Raw genomic sequence first — 20,463 nt, 5'->3', positions numbered from 1 at the left:
TGGCTTTAGCACTTTTCACATAACCATATATTCGGATAATGGACGAATGAGCTGAGTATCATACGCCATGCTGACACTTGTCTTGCAGCATTATGACACGTAAGAAAAATAAAGGAAAAGCAAGGTGGTAGGGAGTCGAAGGTGTCCGGGATATGCTCGCGGTAACCCTGGTACCATAGGGGCATGTGCAAGTGGGTAGTTTTTGGTATGAGAAATATTATCTCGGGGGCCAAGAGGATCGACCTGGATCATGTGGGTAAAATTTTACCCCCTGCAAGGTGTAAGAACAATTCGAATTGTCACGCTCTCGGTCATGAGCATGCTTCTGTCCATCTACACCGGTCGTAGAGTTTCTAAATTTAGGTATATGGCATGGTATGTCGGGTTTGATTGTTGAGGAATATTGATTACATGAGATGGTTTCTTTTATATTTATGTCCAGGTTGATGTTGTAGGGTAGATGTGTCTTGAGTTAAGTATAGATGCTTACACATAGAAGTTTGGTTGCTTACACATATGAATTTACTTAACCCTGTGGCCTACTCCTTGCTAATGACTTAAATGCATAATCCTTGAAGTCGGGTTATTATATGTATCCAATATGGATTAAGTCTTGCAAGTATCTTCGTACTCATGCAACTCTTTTAAGTTCCACAGGTGAGGAGGAGCTTGTATTTGGCCACTTCACGCCCGCCGATGTAGGTGACGGGAATGAGTAGTGCAAGCTACTCGTGTAGCGTACTTTTGGGTGGAGCCTAAAGGCATATGGCTTCATCTAGCTTTTATTGATTCATAGATGTTAATCTTCCGATACGTAGTTTCTAGTTTTGGTTAGAAAGTGAATTGTTCTTTATCCTCCTAGCTTCCTTTTGTTGTAAATTATGTAAATGGTTAAATGCTTAACATATAATATAATTTAATTACTCTCTCTTTCTTAAATTTTGTTGTGATGTTATATGTTGGAAAGGCATGCGTTCCGATCTCGGGCACAAAACACGTGCCGGGACTACCGAGATGCTATTCCGATTAATCATCATGGTCGTGATTAAGCAAATGATTGTCCTGATTATTAATTAGAATACTATTTAGACGGTTTCTCATAGCGTGACATCAGAGCTTGGTTGAATGAAGTAGCCTAAAAACACGAAAGACGTGGGTTAGTAAAGAGTTTCAACATCACTAAGCAACCCACTAAAGTTTCTTTGGCCTCTTCATGCTAATATGTATAAATTATTATACTATGCCTCTAAGTATAATGAACGGTTGTTTGCGGCATTGAGTGTTTATTTCCACATGGTGATGTCTTTATGGATTATGTTGCATCAACAAGAAAGGTAAGGAATGCATCCCGATGGTGATAAATATCGGGGGCTCAACTAGTGGGAAGCAGGGTTCTAGTGTGTCCCTACGGCGATGGTATGGGAAGTGAATACATTAGCAATAGCGTATGAACATCCACCGTACGATGGTAGATATGATCATCTACCCATGTGGTGATTACATGGGGTGTCACGTAAGGCGGCGGTACGAGAAGTGAATACGTTGGCAACAACGTACGAAATGTTGCTTGTGTGGCGAGATGCGCAAGTACCGTTCGTGCGAGAAAGAAAAGGTAGCGCGAAGGGTGATGATTGGTAGTTATTGTTTATATGAATGCCTATGATCTTGATGTTTGTTGTGGAGAGGCGCGCTCAAGAGGGAAATATGTAGATAGGAATCGAGTATGCCTTCATTTTTCTGTCACTCATGTATGCATTTTTCTAGAATATACGATAGTAGGGGATCTGGGCAAATGATATCTGACTAATGCTATGTTTCTCTATCAGAATTTGACATTTTCCCCTTTCATCTTATCGCCACAACAGGATGAGAACCCACCAATATTTTGGAGATCTTCCCAGGGGTTCTAATAAGAAAAACCCTCCACTGCCTCTGTCGTCGAGTATGGCGGATGGTCTCATGCAACTAGAACAAAACCGTCAAGCTCAGACGGTGCTCCTCGAAGCTCTCGTGTGTAACACGGCCCCCCAAGGAGGAGGTGGAGCTAGACATCGGGACGACTTCTCGGATTTCCTTAGGACTTAGTCAACCACCTTCACACGGGCTGAGGATCCTCTCAATGCTAACCACTGGCTCTGAAACATCAAGTAGAAGTTTGCGCTTCTCCTGTTTGCGGACCATGAGAAGGCTCACTTCACTGCCCATCAGCTTCAGGGTGCTGGTGGCGCGTGGTGGTCCAACATTCTAGCCATGCACGCCACCAACCACTGGGTGTCTTGGGCGAAGTTCCACTAAGCCTTTCATGATTATCATATTCCTAAGGGGATTATGAAGATCAAAAGGTGAGAGTTTTTGGACCTCAAGCAGGGAGGTAGGTCGGTGATGGAGTATGTGCAGGTGTTCAACCACCTTGCACAATATGCGTGAGATGAAGTCTAACACCGATGAGCAGAAGTAATACCACTTTATGAACAACATATCTTCCAAGATGCAAGACCGGCTGTCGGCTCATGAGTTTGCTGACTTCAACAAGTTGGTGAGGACCTCCCTCACGGTTGAGTTCAAGATGAAGGGCCACCAAGAGGAGAAGAAGCGTAAGAAGGTTCCATCACCATCCATGGGCGGGAGCTCTCAAAGTACACGGATGGAGAGTCAACCTCCTCCATCTTACACGTCGGCCTCAACTGCTCCACGACCAATGTGGATACTGTGGCGTTCATCTTTCTTCGCTCCGCAAGGACAACCTCCAAGACCCACCATATCTCAAAGGAGTGTGATAGGTGGTCCCGGCAGCCTGCGCTACAATTGTGGGCGCGTCAGGCACTTTGCACGGGATTACCCATACCCGAAGATGGGAGCCATGGTGACTACTCCAAGGCCTTCATAGTTAGTTCAACCCCTTCCCCAAGCTTACAAGATGGCGCATGTTCCCAAATGTGGCTGAGTGAACCATGTCACCGCCGACAAAGCTCGGGAGGATGATAGCGTACTAGTTGGTACACTACTTGTAAATTCTCACCCCGCATTTATTCTTTTTAATTCGGGTGCATCTCATTCATTCATCAATAAGGGTTATGTTTTGAGTAACAGTATAGTCACCGAGACCCTACCTACTGCCTTTCACATTGAAGCGTCCAGTGCTAAGTTAAAAACCAACCGAGTTGTTTCTAAGGCTATGATACTAATTGAGGGAGTTATGTTCTTAGCAAATTTGATCCTCCTTGATATTAAAGGGGTGGATGTCATATTAAGAATGAATTGGTTAACCCAACATTGTGCTCGTATGGATTGAGCCAAGAGGGTGGTTTCTTTCAAGAATCTAAGTGAGGTGCGGATTTGTCTTCACCTTGGAGAGGGTGGTCTCCACTTGTATGCCCTGAAGGTTGTCACAGTCATGGATATCTGAATATTCCTATAGTATGTGAGTTTCTGGACGTCTTCCTAGAAGAATTATCAGAAATGACACCCAATCGAGCAGTGGAATTCTTTGTCGAATACCCCGATTTTGAAGAGGTCTTATCAGATGCCTCCAAATGAGTTAGTGGAGTTGAAGAAGCAGATTCAGGAGTTGCTCTCAAAGGGTTTCATTCACCCGAGCTTCTCACCTTAGGAATGACCGACGCTCTTTGTGAAGAAAAAAGACCAAACTCTTCGGATGTGTGTTGATTACCGTCCGTTGAATGAGGTCACCATCAAGAACAAGTATTCAATTCCTCATATTGATATTTTATTTGATCAGTTGACCGGTGCCCAAGCTTTCTCTAAAATTGATTTGAGATCGGACTATCACCAAATCAAGATCCGACCAAAGGATATTTCAAAGATGGCATTCTCTACCCGTTACAGGCTTTATGAGTTCACCATCATATCCTTCGGATTGACTAATACACTGGCGTTCTTCAGGTATTTGATGAACACAATCTTCATGAAGGAACACGATAAGGGTAGATGTGACTTAAGTTAAGTATAGATACTCACGTATAGATGTTAGGTTGCTTATGCATATGAATTTATTTAACCATGTGGCTTACTCCTTACTAATGACTTAAATGCATAATCCTTAGAGTTGGGTTATTATATGTACACATTATGGATTAAGTCTTGCGAGTACCTTCGTACTCATATTGCTCTTTCAAGTTCAACAATTGAGGAGGAGCTCGTGTTTGGCTATTTCACATCCGCCGATGTAGGTGACGGGAATAAGTAGTGCAAACTACTTGTGTGTCGTGCTTTTAGGTAGAGCCTAAGGGTATATGAATTCACCTAGTTTTTATTGGTTCATAAATGTTAATCTTGTACTGTGTAGTTTCTAGTTTTTGTTAGATGGTGAATTGTTCTTTATCCTCTTAGTTTTTTTTATAAATTGTGTAAATGGTTAGATGTTTAAGAACTTGTAATATAATTTAATTGCTTGTTTTTTTTTAAGCTTTGTTGCGATGTTATATGTTGAAAAGTTATGTATTTCGATCTTAGGCAAAAACACATATCGAGACTACCGAATAGTATTCCGATTGATCATCGTGATCGTAATTAAATAAATAATCATCCTAATAATTAATCCAAATTTTATTTGAACGGTTTCTCGTAATATCTTTTATAGACAGCTAACATAACTCTACTGTACCTGCCCTGAGATATGGTGTCGTGTCCGAATATAAGCCAGTTCGATCATACTGAGAATAGATAACACTGCTCTAAACTCAGAAGGGAACATCTTAAACTCGAAGCACTAGTCAATATCTGCGAATATAAGCCAGTTCGTGCTCTGAACACTGCTCTAAACACACAGATCCACTCGCCGGACTAGTCAATATCTGATGACACAAGGATGCTCTACTGCGTAACTGTCACTCTGTCAGCTCACCTAGTCACTAATTCACCCTAACACGTCAGTTTCATCCACAACTGTTGGACTGAAAATTAATTCCTCAAATCTTCTAACCTGGCACAACTGTGAGTTCCAGTTCTAAAAATGTCTAAATGCACCGTAACACGTCAGCTTCGTCCACAGCTGTTGGACTGAAACTTAACTCCTCAAATCTTCTAACCTGGTACAACTGTGAGTTCCAGCTCTAAAAATATCTAAATGAGCGTGTCTACTGACCGGCCCTACGTATGATACTATAGATACGACACGAGGTCATAAGCTATGTTTCGGTTGAACGTGCGGTATGACGGACTGACATGATATGATCTAGCTATTTTAGACCAGCACGACCTAGCATGGGTTGACACGGGCCAGTTAGGCATGGTCGGCCCATGCAGGCACGACATGGAAGCATCCTAGCTCATCTGTTCAGGCACGCCGCGGCACGACCCACCTAGTATGCTTGGACTGACCAAAAGCCGTTGTGTGGGGCCGGTCTGACTGGATATGGGTGGCAAGGTCGACACGAGAAGGCACGTGGGGGCACGCTAGGTTAACGGGTTAAAAACTGTTTATCTATTTTTTTGAATTTCCTAACTGTTTTGTGACTGTTTCGGCTAAAAAAATCGAAAATATTATAAAAATCATCATTTTTCACCTATAAATAGAGGACCAACACACTCTTCCATTCCACACTAGCAACAATATTTGCTCTCTTATTTCCTTCTCATATTCTTGTCTTAAAGTTTTTGAGAATTTATGATAATTTGATAAAATTAGTTTGAATTATTGCCAAAAATCTAAGAAATTTCAAAAACGTCATCCTGTTGTCTTGAAAAAATCTTGGTATTTTTTTGCATTATTGTTTTGTCTTGTTTTATTATTTGGTTATTTTAACTATGAATATTTGAATTATTTTATTATTCGATATTGATCATGGACACCAATGATCATGATCATAATACATCCATCGATCATGATTTTTTTCTTCTTCAAGGACTCATAGTGGACTACAACCCCTTTGATAGCAGTGCTACATGTGATGGTAGATCCGACGGTGAACCTTCGGTTGGTTCAAATGCAGCAGCACCTCCGTCGTCAGGCTTTACAAGTGCACACGCATCACCAAGCACTGACTCTATAGAGAGGAAGATAGGGTAAGTGTCAGATATGCTAGGTGTTATATTTGCAAACCCGAATTATCTGCAAAGCTCTCAGGTGGAACAGAAAACTTGAAAAGGCACGCCACAACTTGCAAGTGAAAGACTGCAACAGTCATGAAAGTGCATCTAGCCCCTAAATATGATTTTGGTAATTAATGATAATATTTATGGACTAACAATTGTGTTGAGAATTATTAGTAGGTTGATACATAGGAGATGCATAAGTGATAAAGCATGATTTTGTTGAGAAATACCACAAAATTAAAGAAATGCATCAAAGTAATTGAGCTCTAGATGATGCTCATGAGATAAAGGAGAAGCTCAAGAAGATTAACCAGAAGCATAAAGACAAAGTCACTTATGGAGATTAAGTGACTAAAGGTATAAGATTATCAATTATATTTTATATACTAATTCATGTGTTTTGTGCTTAAGAGTGAGTTGGGGTTAGATTCTATAAGAAGGCATGAGTTGAATTAGGATATTCAATATGCCAAGTTAGAAGAGCAAGGTCAAGACAAGCTTAATAGATAACTTATATACTTGATGCCTACGATCTGTGCCTTGGTGGTGAACCATATGAAGGTGATATGAAAAGAGAAGTCTTTCATGCCTAGTGCATGGGAAGCTATCAATAGAGCTTCATTGAGCTTTCGGAGATTGAGTGATGATTAAAATGACAAAGTGAAGAAATTGAAGATGTTAGATACAAAGTGGCTTTCTATGATAAGATGGTGAAGGACAACCATCCGGTGGTGAAGGGCAAGCAAAGGGTTTGACGCCGAAGTACCAATGCGATGGTGAATGACGAGTGAAGGCTTTGCACTAATGGACCGTATGAGGTCATGGGGAGCTATAGGTGATTCGCATTAGGCACATGAAGAATGCAAGAAGACATGAAGTGAAGAGCAAAAATTGGACTTCATATGTTGAAGAATATCAAGTGACTTAAAGATATAGATGTTAAACTTCATAAGTTGATGAACATCAAGCCAAAATCCAAAGTGAACATTGCTCAAGGCAAATGTATAAATGATATGCAACTACTATGCTCAATGAGTTGTGATCAGGTGAATAGTCCCAATGACGATATAACTTTGACATTGGCACCTCTCAAGGTGAAGAAAGAAGATGACATGAGGGTGTTCCTATTGGTATAGATTTTCTATTCGAATTTGAGTATAGGTATGTCGTACTAATAAGAGGAATGCAATATTGATAGCTTTGTTTATGTCTCAGCGCTCAAAGTATCCATTTAGTCTAAAGATGAGAGACACAAATACCCCACGAAAACTGAGAAACTATAGTGTGCTAACTCTACCCAGATGTTCCAAGCTGATCCGAAAGTTCTGGATAGCCAGAACCTATGGATTTTCTCTGAAATAGGGTTATCAGGTGAAAGTTCTTTCTAGACCCAGAAGTTCTGGATTGGGTCTGGAATCTTTGGATTATGGACATAATATTCATAAGGTCCGGATTGTTTGTGGTTAGGGTCCTCGAATTGAACTAAGTTTCGGACCCGAAAGTTCCGGGTAAATCCGAAACCTCCAGATTCTGTTAAATCATCAAGATTCTGAGTGAATCTAACACAAGGAAATTTGGAAGTTCCTGATGAATTCGGATATTCCGGATTGAGACAGTTTTCTCTGTAACGGCTAGTTTTTAGGGTTTAGGTATATATATACCCCCTCACAGCCATACCCCCTCACCCCTCTTTTGGTTGTTTCTGGTGCTCCCCACAAATATACTCAAAGCCAAACCCATTTGAGCTCTCCCCTCTCCAATTTAGTATGAGATTTGAGAAGAGAAGTGAGTTGGGTTGAGAGATTGAAAGATTGAGTGCAAGTGAGTTAAACTCTATTCTTGAGCACTTGAGTTCATAGCAAGCAAATCTTCGGTTGTGTTTGTCACTCTTGGAGATCAAGGTCTCCTTGATGCCTAGGAGTTGTTGGCGAGCACCTAAGCTTGTGGTGTGTCGCAAAAAGTTTGTAAAGGCATCGATTTTGCCTCTACAAGGAAAGAAATCGAGAGTGAAAGTCCAAGCTCGATCTCAGTGGTCACTTGGTGAGAAAAAAGGTTGAACAAGATCTGACTCAAGTGTGATCGAGCCCCTCAATGAAGACGTAGGAACCTCAAATGGAGGTGTTCGAACTTCAGAAAATAAATCGCGTGCCTCCTCTCTTGGTTTGATTGTTCTTGAGTTCTTGCTTTCTCTGTGTGCCTATTTGTTTGATCTACTTGCTTGTGTGAAATTGACTGCAGGTGCTCTATGGATATACTTAAAATCATCTTTTGAAACACACAACTTTGTTTGGATTGAGCTAGAACTCATTAGGCATAGTTTAATTTCAGTTTCGAGATCTATGATTGGAATATCCGGGTTGAGCGCGAAACGTCCAAATAAGGCCGGAAATTTTGAAATGAACCCGGAGGTTTCAGATTGAACCTGAAGGTTCTGGATTCTGTTTAATCCGCTGCGAAGTTTAATTTTGTAGGAACGCCTATTCACCCTCCTCTAGGCAACATCTCATTCCTTTCAAGCCATGAAGTAGATGGTGCTACAGTATAACCCTGACAGCTCTGTTTATTATTGGGAGTATGACTCTGCCAATACTCGAAAAGAGCTATGACACTTCATTGCAAGAGTGGATCTACCACTCAACATCGATGAGTCTGCTGCATTTGAAGATTACATTAAGCAAATTCATAATCCTAGATTCACGTATGTTTCTAGACAGACAACTAATAGAAATATGGTAAAATACTACAACGTGTGTCATAGCAATCTTAAAGAAATATTGCAAACACGTATATTTTTAATTGCTTTGACATCATCATATGTACTAAACAACAGAGTAATAATATCTATTGCTCTAGAGTTTACAACGGTATTATCTAAAGTGATAGAAAATATTTTATTTGTGAGACCAAAGTCTTCAACTACTTGAGATATTATTTCAGCAATATTTTCACCTGTATATGCGTTGTCAATCAACTAGAAACCTATTATTCTCTTTTCTAATTCCCAATCATTATTAACAAAATGAGCAACCACACTAAGATGAATCTTTCTTGTTACATCAATGTTTTGTTTGTCACATTATCAATCTTATAGTAAAATCCAGTTTGAAAATGTTGTCGTAATACCTAGATAATTTTTGTACTGCAATATCTTTTGTAAACTACTCTAACCAACGAATTACATCATATAAGCTGTACTGTGTTGCAATAGGTATGCGTCCATATATGTTTGCGGTGAATATACCGGTAAGATGGAACTCTATTTTCTTGATGCTCAAAAATATTGTAACATATTTGGTGTGTTTATTCATACACACTGTCATTAGCATGGGATCAAACTTTACTCATGGAAGCGTATTGTTATGTTGCTGAAAGGATACTAGAGCTTCTTGAATTTTTTTATGATTCAACTATGAGTTTATCAGGAATTTATTATCCAACATCTTGTTTAGTAGTGCATAATATTATTGAAATTGTTATTTATTTAAATAGCTATGAAAATAACAATCTTATAAGAGATTATGTGGTTCCTATGAAATCTAAATTTTTAAAATATTCAAAAAAAATTCATTTGTTGTATGTCTTTCCCTTTATTTTTATCCTAGAGATAAATAGCAGGTTTTTTTAGAGTTTTCACAATTCTAGGTGACACTCTTGTCCATGATTATTCTACTTATTATACTAATATTCGGTCTAAGTTATTCGATATTTATAGTAAATTTGAAATGAAGTATATCGGAGTTCGCCTGCAACGACCTCCACTAGCACCCACAACAAGTAAGAAGATGACAACATGGGGAAAAAAATATTTGGTGAAGGTTCTTCATCAAGAAGTTCAGACTCTTCGTCACGATCGTCTACGAGCGCTGGAATTCCAATATCCGGAGGAGACCTAACTACCTTCATCGACAGCGACGTTATCAACTATGAACAAGAAAATTTCAACATATTGTAATGGTGGTATGAGCACAAGACAAAATATCCAGTGTTTTCACTGTTAGCACGAGATTTATTAACGATTCTTATATCTACAATTTCTTCTGAGGTTGCATTCAATCTTACTAGAAGGATAATCGAGGAGACAATAATAAATCTGTCAAGTAAGATGGTGGAAATACTCACCATAGTAAAAAACTGGGAACAAACTGAAGCGCGAACGCAACACACTGCAAGAACACTGAGCTTAAAATTTCATTCGAAAATTTGTCCTAAATGTTGATGAGAATGTGTAATTTCTAATTTTCTGAGCTAGGTTGTACTCTTTTTTCCTTTGCTGGAAAGGTTTTTAATGAAACAAGCTACCAATAAAGCTCATTTTTAGAATTAATTATGTCTCCCTATTATTTTTATTATTTTTCTTTTTCTTTACTTTTTACGAAAGTCATCCAAGACTCCAACCCACCTCTCATCTTGCCCTATAAATAGCCATCATCCGTCCATGCCAAACTCCCGGTGATCCTAATATCCCATCTCTCTTTTTCTATTTGCTAGCCAAAACCACTTGCCTACTTTAACAAATCAATTCCATATTTCTATTCATGGATAATACACTGAGAACTTGCATGCATGTTCAGAGTATAGCAACATTTTGAAAAGGGCTTTAGAGAAACTAACAAGGAACTTGTAAGATTTGCTAAGTGTAATATATATAGCCATGAAATAGATGTTAGGTTTACAAATGGAACGGAGTAATTGAGAAAGCATATTAAATATTGCAAGTAAAATTTTAAGGTTTCTAATAAAACAATGTAATTTTTTAAGCATAACCGTATATTGTATTCATTTTCCTTCTATAGAAAGGTTTTTAATAAGACAACCAATCAATAAAGCTTATTTTTTTATTTTCTTTAATTTTTTTGATATTTTGAATTCTGTTGTTATTATTATTTTTTTACTACCGGGCTGGCTGTGCCGAAAAATTATACCCAGACCAATCTAGCATGGCACCATGACTGACGAACCATATTGTAGTCCGAGGGGGCAACACGTGGGCCGATACCACACAATCGATTACAGTAGATAGGTCGATGGGATCGAGCCAGCCAGCCGGGTCATTTGGCCATCTCTGTCCAGTTCCAGCACACACAAGTTGCCATGTTTCGGTACAGTGCCACGTGAACTCCAGCGATCGCGCCAGGTTTCGTTCGGATCAGGCGACGCGACGAAAGCAATCGCAAGAGCCAGCAGCTTCTTCGACTTTCTGGGTCCCTCCCGCTTCGCCCTGTGGTCCACGAAAATGGCTGTACTGGCCGGGAAGTGGCACGTACCATCCCCGGCAAGTCATGGTCCACTGATTGGAACCCCGCGCGTGCACGAGGACGTGTCTCCCCTCGCGCCCGCCCGGGCCGGGAAGGGAGGCTCCCTCACGTGCCCACGCGCGTCGGCGTTCGACCGCGCGCACCCGCCCGTCGTACGTCTCCGGCCGCAACGTCTCGCGCGAGGTGGTCGGCGCGCGCGAGCGCGCCGGCGCCCAATTCCAATTCGACCCATCCTTCCGCCGAGGCCGTCAGCGTCGGCGCACGGCATGGTCGACTGCTTCGAGGGGGCCCCGCGCCGTACGTACGACGCGTATACGTGGATGCACTTTGCGAGCGGTGCACGGTGGGGTCGCGCTTGGGGGTCGTTCATGTGCCCATGCTGGTTGAGACAGGTGCACTTGCACGTAACACGGTCTGTTCCGAGAAGTCGTCGAGGTCGCCGTCGCCGGCGCGCGGTCCCCTCTGCAAGTTCAGCTTCCGGCCATGCATGTGTGGTTTTCGCCCAGCCTGGCTGGATAGGACGAGATCTGCTTGGAGTAGACAAACGGCTCTGTCGCGCGTTACGTTCTGATTGGTGGGGCTCTAGCCTCTAGGTTCCTAAGCTTCCTGAACAAAATGTGCGGCTTCCCGGGCTGTAGGATCATGCACCGAGACCGAGAGGCTTATTGAAACACATTTCAGCTGGCCTACCGATAAGCCAGGCTCGATCAACTCCAGCAGCATTGCAAGTACCTAGTCTCAGTTCCTCGATTTATTTGCTGGAAAGTAACATTACAAATTTATACTGGTAATTATCTGATGCTAGACCCGGGGACTATTCCACGGTCTGCTCCTATTTTCGACACTCTCGCGCCCTTTGATCCTCGACCGAGCATGAACGCCGACTTCTGAGCGTGATGGCTACCCACCAATTTGTGCACAGTGCACTCCATTGCTACGGTGCTTGGATCCGGGGTCACTGTAGTCTGATTGATCACGGAAGGGGCTCGCTCGGGGGCTTAGCTTATGGAAGCAATGATGGGCAAAGCTACGGGAGGCAGCCGAGCCGCGCGCGGCCGGCAGCTAGTGGGCGTCGACGGCGACACGAGATCTCTCGGCAGTCGACATGCCCGAGTTGGCCGCTTGCTGGTTGGCTTGGCTCCCTCGCTACAGCAGTGCGCCCCTGCGCGCCCGCCATATCCATCGGTGGTGCCCTACGCATCGGTCTCGGGATCGAGAGAATAGACGCAAGAAATGAGCGATATCGATCGAGTCCACGGTTCCTACGGCATGGGTGCCTGCTCACTAGTGCGCGTTGCGAGTGTGACCGTGTGCTCTGGGCTACGCTAGTTATTGGCAGGCAGGCAGGCAGGCAGTGTCGGCCATGCTTGTTTCCATTCCGCTCGTACGTTCCACCACATCGCTCTTTTTTCTTCCTTTTGCTGTATGTTCTTTTTTTTCCCCAAGGAGGCTATGCATTCTCCGAAAGTGAATAGTACAGTCTCTGCGATTAACGTCCAACGAAAAACCGGCGAGAGTGAACTGTTGGCGTTCATGGCTGTCTTCAGTTGACCAATCTAGTCAGGTCACAAACAAATAGTACCATTACTGCTACCACTATGACACGGAGTTTTCTAAATTGAAGTCAAGCAAGGGAGAGACGTGCTCCTCCTAGTGCGTTCCTGGAAGAAGAAATCCGACAGAGCAGCGGCAGTACAGTAGTGTGCGATACGCCGAGCATGGGTTCCCTCCCGCTCCTGCCTGCCCGCGACACCGGGACGTGCCTCTGACGCCCCCGCGTTAGAGTACTCAGACAGGACACCTGCACCTCGAGTTGTCAGCCATGGTGTAAAACCATCAGCAGCAGCATTTTTCAATCTGAACGGAGACACATTTCCCAGTGCATGCCGGCCGGCTGCCGATCGAAGAGGAGAACTGCCGGGCTGGCATGCGTGCCGAAACGAGAAACCAGCTGGTCCGGGCCGCAGGTATCCTTGCCTCTGCCTTGACATTTCTTGGATCGTGTTGATCTCAGTGTAGGAATAGATCGGGCACATGCGACGGACCATATTTCTAGACCGTGGATGCATTGTTTAGCGTTAGAGTTGGCTCGAGAGTCATAGTTCTACTTACTATATACGCGCGCGTCTCTGATCCCAATGAAGAGGAAGACGATGCCAATCATGTTGATGTTTGATCAGCTAGAAGTGGAGCTCTGGGTTCTAGAGGCATGTCTCCCAACCTCGCCGGCCCGGCCGTCTGGTCTCAATCACACGCCCGTTACTGAAGACCAGTGGCGGATTCAGTATGAGAGCGTTGGGTAGACACCTGATTAGACTTTGCTTTTTTTTTCGTTTTCTTTAGATGAACCATGGGCTAGATAACATACTGAATCAAACATGGGCTATATCTCAGGGTAGTCCCAGACCCAACTGAACTACCCTCTGAGTCCGCCACTGCTGAAGACCACTGCATGGTTGCCAAATGAATGGGAGGCAAGGGATGGGGTCGGTCTTGGAGGGGGCACGGGGCAGCACAATGTAAAAATCAGAGGCGCGGAGACGTGAGTGGAACAGCGCACCTCTTCCGTGCATCGGCTTCATGTTTATAGACACAAGAAACTCCCTTGCGGTAGAATTATACATTGACGTCAGTATTTTTTCGTGATTGGCAAGACAAGAATCTAAACTACCAAAGATACAACATGATATTTGTACAAGAGATCAATCTATCTATAAAAACTCCTAACTTGCCAATCACCTCGAAACATCACCGACTGCACACAATTGCATGTTACATAAGACTAAAACCAAAATATGTTTTATCTAACATTCTCCCTCAATCACAATTCACAACCTCTCTAGGTTGAGATAGTTCTTAAAATTCTCCAACTGTTTTGCAAATAATGGTTTTGTAAATCCATCTACAACTTGATCTCCTGAAGACACAAATTCAATTTCTAGAAGTTTTCTTGACACACATTCTCGAACAAAATGATAATCAACTTCCATATGTTTAGTCCTTACATGAAGCATAGGATTAGCTGAAAGATACTTAGCTTTAATATTATCACATTATAACCTTGCATGTGGACTTGGAACACCAAGTTCTTGTAGCAAAGTCTGTGAATCCACATAATTTCTACAATAGCATTAGCAATAGCTTTATATTCTGCCTCAGTACTGAACCTTGACATTGTTGCTTGTTTACGAGCACTACAGGACACAAACTTTGATTCCAAGAACACAACAAAACCACCATTGAACCTTCTATCATTCAGACAACATGCCCAATCTGCGTCTAAAAATGCACTGACAAGCATTGACTGTGACTTACATATCTTAAGTCCAATATTGATAGACTGTTTCAAATATCTTATTATTCTTTTTACTATTGCCTAATGCACAGTTGTTGGCGCATGAAGAAACTAACAGACTTTGTTTACTAGAAAAGAAATGTCTGGCCTAGTTAAAGTCAAATACTGCAATGCACCAACAACACTTCTATACCGAGTTACATCATTAGGTCCTAGAGGAGATTCTTCATGAGCTGACAATTTCTACTAGTGGATAAAGGTGTACTAACTGGTTTATAGTTAGACATACCAACTCTTTTTAACAAGTCTGAGGCATATATTTCTTAAGTATAATACCATCGCATATCTTATTGACTTCAATTCCCAGAAAATAATGCAACTCACTCAAATCTTTTAGTACAAAGTCCTTCTTAAGATCCTGCAATAGAGTTGAGGTGGCTTCTCTTGTTGAACTTGTAATAATTATGTCATCCACACAAGTAAGAACAAAAATAGTTATATTGCCTTTATTATAAAAGAATAGTGAAGTATCAGTTTTGGATGTAGCAAAACCAAGATCATGTAGTTTTGTACTTAGACGAGAAAACCATGCTCGAGGGACTTCTTTTAGACCATAAAGAGCTTTATCCAACTTGCACACAAAATTGGACATATCTGCATTAACCTAGTGGTTGTCGCATATATACCTCTTCTTCAAGAACACCATGAAGAAATGCATTCTGCACATTCAACTGACGAAGACTCCACCCTTTTGATATATCAATGGACAAAACAACACTAGTAGCAGCTTTCACAACAGGAAAAGATATCTTCATAGTCTATCACATACCTTTGTCTAAAGCCTTTAGCAATAAGAAGAGCTTTATATCTATCTAAACTGCCATCAAATTTCCTTTTGATTTTATATACCCATTTGCAATCTATAACATTTCTTCCTTTTTGAGCTGGAACCAAATGCTAGGTTTTATTTTCCATTAAAGCATCATATTCTAAATCCATAGCATCTTTCCAATTTTTATCATGCAAGGCTTCTTCTAATTTTTTGTGGTTCGCCAGAGGAAGTTAAAAAGCCATATCTGACAGTACCATAAGTGTATACCTTTGGTTTGCGAATACCACTTTGCAATCTAGTTTTTGGCCTTGTTTGTGCATCTGTAGTATCTGTTGGAGCTAGGAGAGCTGCTTCTAACGGAGCCACAAAAGAGGAGTCACCTGTTGTTTGTGATCGCATCAGAGTTGACACAGGAGCTGGAGCCAACTCTAACTCCCCTGACCATGTGTCATGGCTCGAGCTGTCGAGCGAGCGTATCACCTCAGGTGCCATAGGTGGTGATACTAGAGAGGATCCAATATGCTGCCCATTCAGAAGGTCTCCTCTAGGCTCTATGAACACAGCATCTTGTGTATCTGCTTCCTGTTGGACTGCAGTTTCTTCACCAAAAATATTAGTGTCTTCACCAGAAATATTACTATTAGCCATATGATCATTTACATGTTCATCCCCATTAGAAAAGGTATTGGAATTTATCAAAGTTGGAGGAAGGAGTAAAATTTCAGAGCGCAACCTAGCACCGGAATTAGGATGTAACTGAGAAAAAGGAAACACAATTTCATCAAACACTACGTCCCTAGAGACGTACACACGTCCAGATACGATATCAAGACACTTATACCCCTTGTGCATATTAGTGTAACCAAGGAATACACATTGTTTGGAGCGAAACTGGAGTTTGAGATTATTGTAGGGTCGAAGATTAGGCCAACAAGCACACCTAATAATTCTTAAAGATGTGTAATCTTGCTTTTAATGAAACAAATGAGTCAAAGGAGTTTGAAACTGAATGACCTTGCTAGGAGTGCGATTCATCAAATGAGTAGCAGCAAGAAACACTTCATCCCAAAATTTCAAAGGCATAGAAGCATGAGCAAGAAGAGACAAACCAACTTCTACTATATGTCGGTGCTTGCTTTCTGCAGAACCATTTTGCTGATGAGCATGAAGATATGACACATGATGTGACATGCCTATATTTTTAAAGAATGGATGTAGCTTTTCATACTCGCCTCCCCAATCAGTTTGCATAGCAATAATTTTCCTATCAAAAAGCCTTTCAACAAGACTATGAAATTCATGAAATTTTTGAAATACTTCATAATTGAATTTAAGAAGATAAATCCACGTGAATTTGTTATAATCATCGATGAAGCTAACATAATATTTATATCTCCCAATAAAATCAGGTGTTGGCCCCTAAATATCAAAGAACACAAGTTTTAAAGGATGACTCGAAACACTGAAGGACTTAGGATAGGATAACTGATGACTCTTTACCTGTTGACATGCATCACAAACTAACTCAATATTTGACTCATCTAAACATGGGAGATTATTATCACCGACGACTTTTTTTACAATAGGCAAAGCAGGATGCCCTAAACGACTATGCCATCTAGCTAGAGACAACCAAATAGCTCCAAACACTTGTTTTGTTGGGGACCCTGTAGGAAGGAGATACAACCCTTTATGACACTTCCCCTTAAGAAGAGTACTCCTTGTGGCCTGATTCTTTATCAAAAAGAAATTTGGATGAAATTTTAAGAAAGCATGATTATCTATAGCAAGTCGATGAATAGAAACAAGATTTTTTTGGCTTTAGGAACATATAGGACATTGTTTAAGTGAAGATTACAACTAGGGGTATGAACTGTAGAATGACCAATATGACTAATTTTCATACTTGCACAACTAGACGTGTGTATTTGATCATTGCCATTGTACTTGTCTCTCACGTTCAGCTTCTCCAGTTCTCTTGTGATGATATGTTGCTTCAGTATCTGTGTACCAGTTGGTGTCTATCCTATAGTAGCTTGTTGCTGCAGCCACATTTTTCTCATCTGTCACATAGTTTTCATCAAACCTGTGCCAACAATTGTCAGCCGTGTGCCCATTTTTGTGACACACCTGACACACAGGATGCTTGTCAATGTTGATGTTGTAGTTGCCACGATTGTTGTTAGAGAATACGCTGATCATCGCCCCTCCCACCAACATTGTTGCCACAGCCATGACCAAAGCCACGACCACGACCTCCTCCACGCATGCGGTTGGAGCCACCATGGCCCCCACGGTTCACCATGTTTGCATATGACCAAGCAGACTAATGTCCAGTAAGCAACTCCATCCTTGTTTCGAAAGCCAATAGTTGTGCATACAACTCTGCTACCAATATTGGTTCTATCCTTGTAACAAGAGTAGAAACTAATGGGTTAAAATCATAATCAAGACCAGTAAGGATGTACTCAACAAATTCTTCATCATTCAATGGTCTCTCGGCGGCTGTCATCTCATCTGTCAATGTCTTCATCTTGCTAAAATATTCAACAACCTTCATGTTGCCCTTCTAGGCAGTTGCTAGGGAAATACGTGTGCTGACAGCCTTAACATGCATCACTGAGGAAAACATGTCATCGATGGCCTTCCACACTTGCGCAGAGGTCTTGAGTGCAGCAACCTAGGTAAGCACCTCTCTTGAGAGAGACACAAGGATGCAGCCTAGAACCTGCTAGTCCGAGGCCATCCATTCTTCATAGGTCGGATTAGCGACATTGATGATCTTCTCATCTTTCTTGGAGTCGATCTCAGCATCGGGGGCTTGGGCGGCACCGATGATGTAGCCCTCCAAGTGAGCACCTCGGATGGCCGCTAGAACTTGCACCTTCCATAGTGCATGATTCTTTTTCGATAGCCTCTCAGAGACGGTGTGGCCGAAGAGAGGATTCATGGAGAACCGTGAGGAAGAGGAGCTGACTATGGCGGTGGTGGTGTAGTAGATTGAATCTAATGAAGAAAAAACGGAGTGCCATGTAAAAATCAGAGGTGCGGAGACATGGGTGGAACGGCGCACCTCTTTCATACGTCGGTTTTGTGTTTATAGATGCAAGAAACTCCCTTGCGATGGAATTACAAATTAACGTCAGTATTTTCCCATGATTGACAAGACAAGAATCTAAACTACTAAAGATACAACATAATATTTGCGTAAAAGATCAATCTACCTATAGAAACTCCGAACTTATTAATCACCTGCAGGTTACATAGATCGAAACCAAATATGTTTTATCTAACACACAAGCCACAAGAGATACGAAGAAATTCACATGTGGTTCCCTGGCAGTTTACCGTATACGACCTCAAACACACAGACTCGCAGAGAGAATGGTTGCTTTCCTGTGGGCTACACATGTACGGCTGTACGTCAGGCAAGTCATCTTAACCAGCGATTAAAATAGAAGCAAGTCAAATGGTGAAAACTAAAAACCATTCGCTGGTGCCAATGATAAGGTGACGAAACGATGGCACGATATGATCCCTAAAGACAAGGACGGAGAAAAATATGCGTGGGGATCGGCGTATGTGCAGGAGGAGACGCATGGAGATGGAGGCGAACACGGAAGCCGGGGAGGATTCAGGGGTGGTGGGGCGCACCGGCCTGGAGTTGCCTGCATTCGACTCTTTCCTTCCATTATACCTCACCCTACCCAGCAACACCAACGTACCGTGCATGCATTTTTATACGCACCAATGACTAGCGCGGGATCGCTTATATATATATATATATATATATATATATATATATATAGAAAGAGGGCACTGCTATTCTTAGCGCTGCGCTAAAAATAACTATTTAACATCCTAACAACTCAACCCCGTCAACCGGTTTCGCACCCGTAAAAAACATACCGCAACCATAATTTTCAATTTATCGAGATCGTAAAATACGTATGACCGTAAAAATTATTCCACAATCGTAAATTCTAATTTATCGAAAGCATAAAATACGTATATTTAACACCCCGACAAACCAACCCCGTCAGTTAGTCCCGCACCCGTAAAACACATCCCGCAACCGTAAATTCCAATTTATCGAGACCGTAAAATGCGTAGTTTTTATTGTCAAGAGTCGTTTTTACGGTCTCGATAAATTGGAATTTATGGTTGCGAGATGTGTTTTACGGGTGTGGGACTGACTGACAGGGTTGGTTTGTTGGGGTGTTAAATATACTTTATTGTCAAGAGTCATTTTTGCATTTACAAAAGCCAATTTTTAATGGTTACGGAACGGTTTTTACAGTCATACGCATTTTACGGTCTCGATAAATTGGAATTTATGGTTGTGGAATGGTATTTATGGTTATACGTATTTTACGGTCTCGATAAATTGGAATTTATGGTTGCGGAATGATTTTTATGGTCATACATATTTTACGATCTCGATAAATTGGAATTTACGGTTGCGGGATGTTTTTTTATGGGTGCAGGATAGGTTGACGGTGTTGAGGTGTTAGATAGCTATTTTTAGCGCAGGGAGTATAATAGAGTTTGTGTGTGTATGAAGCATATTTGATGCTCTCGGGAGTATAAAACGTATATTTGGTACTCTCAGAAGTATGTACTTTCACACACACATCTTATTACATAATGAGTATCTCATATGATGAATGGTTTGTACATGAAGTATGTGAGTATATAAGATCATCCAAGTGTTATTTATAGTTTTTTAAGTGATTTGTATATATTTTTTGGTATATTACATTTTATGTATAAATATAAAGGTATTATCAAAATCTAATAAAATTGATGAACTTATTTTCTATTGTTTACATATAGTTCACATTGTAGTATCTTAAAATAAGTATATAAGTATACTTATAGTGATAAAGTAGTATATTCAGTTTACTTATGTGATATATCATAGTAGTAAGTATATACTTCCGAAAGTACAGACTAGTTTATATATATATATATATTTATATATATATATATGAATGAATGAGATCGTTTATATAGAGAGAGGGGGA

General features: G+C 41.3%; 1 non-coding gene across 1 annotated transcript; it reads right to left on the bottom strand.

The window, feature by feature from the left end:
- Positions 1-17,791: 17,791 nt before the first annotated feature.
- LOC133913898 (small nucleolar RNA Z247) lies at positions 17,792-17,931 on the bottom strand. Its single transcript, XR_009909135.1, has one exon. It is a non-coding gene; the product is annotated as a small nucleolar RNA Z247 (small nucleolar RNA).
- Between the last annotated feature and the right edge of the window lie 2,532 nt (positions 17,932-20,463).

This window comes from Phragmites australis, chromosome 3 (assembly GCF_958298935.1).
Source record: "Phragmites australis chromosome 3, lpPhrAust1.1, whole genome shotgun sequence".
NCBI lineage: Eukaryota > Viridiplantae > Streptophyta > Magnoliopsida > Poales > Poaceae > Phragmites > Phragmites australis.
The sequence above is the reverse complement of the archived record's forward strand: the minus strand, read 5'-3'. Positions and strand labels throughout refer to the sequence as shown.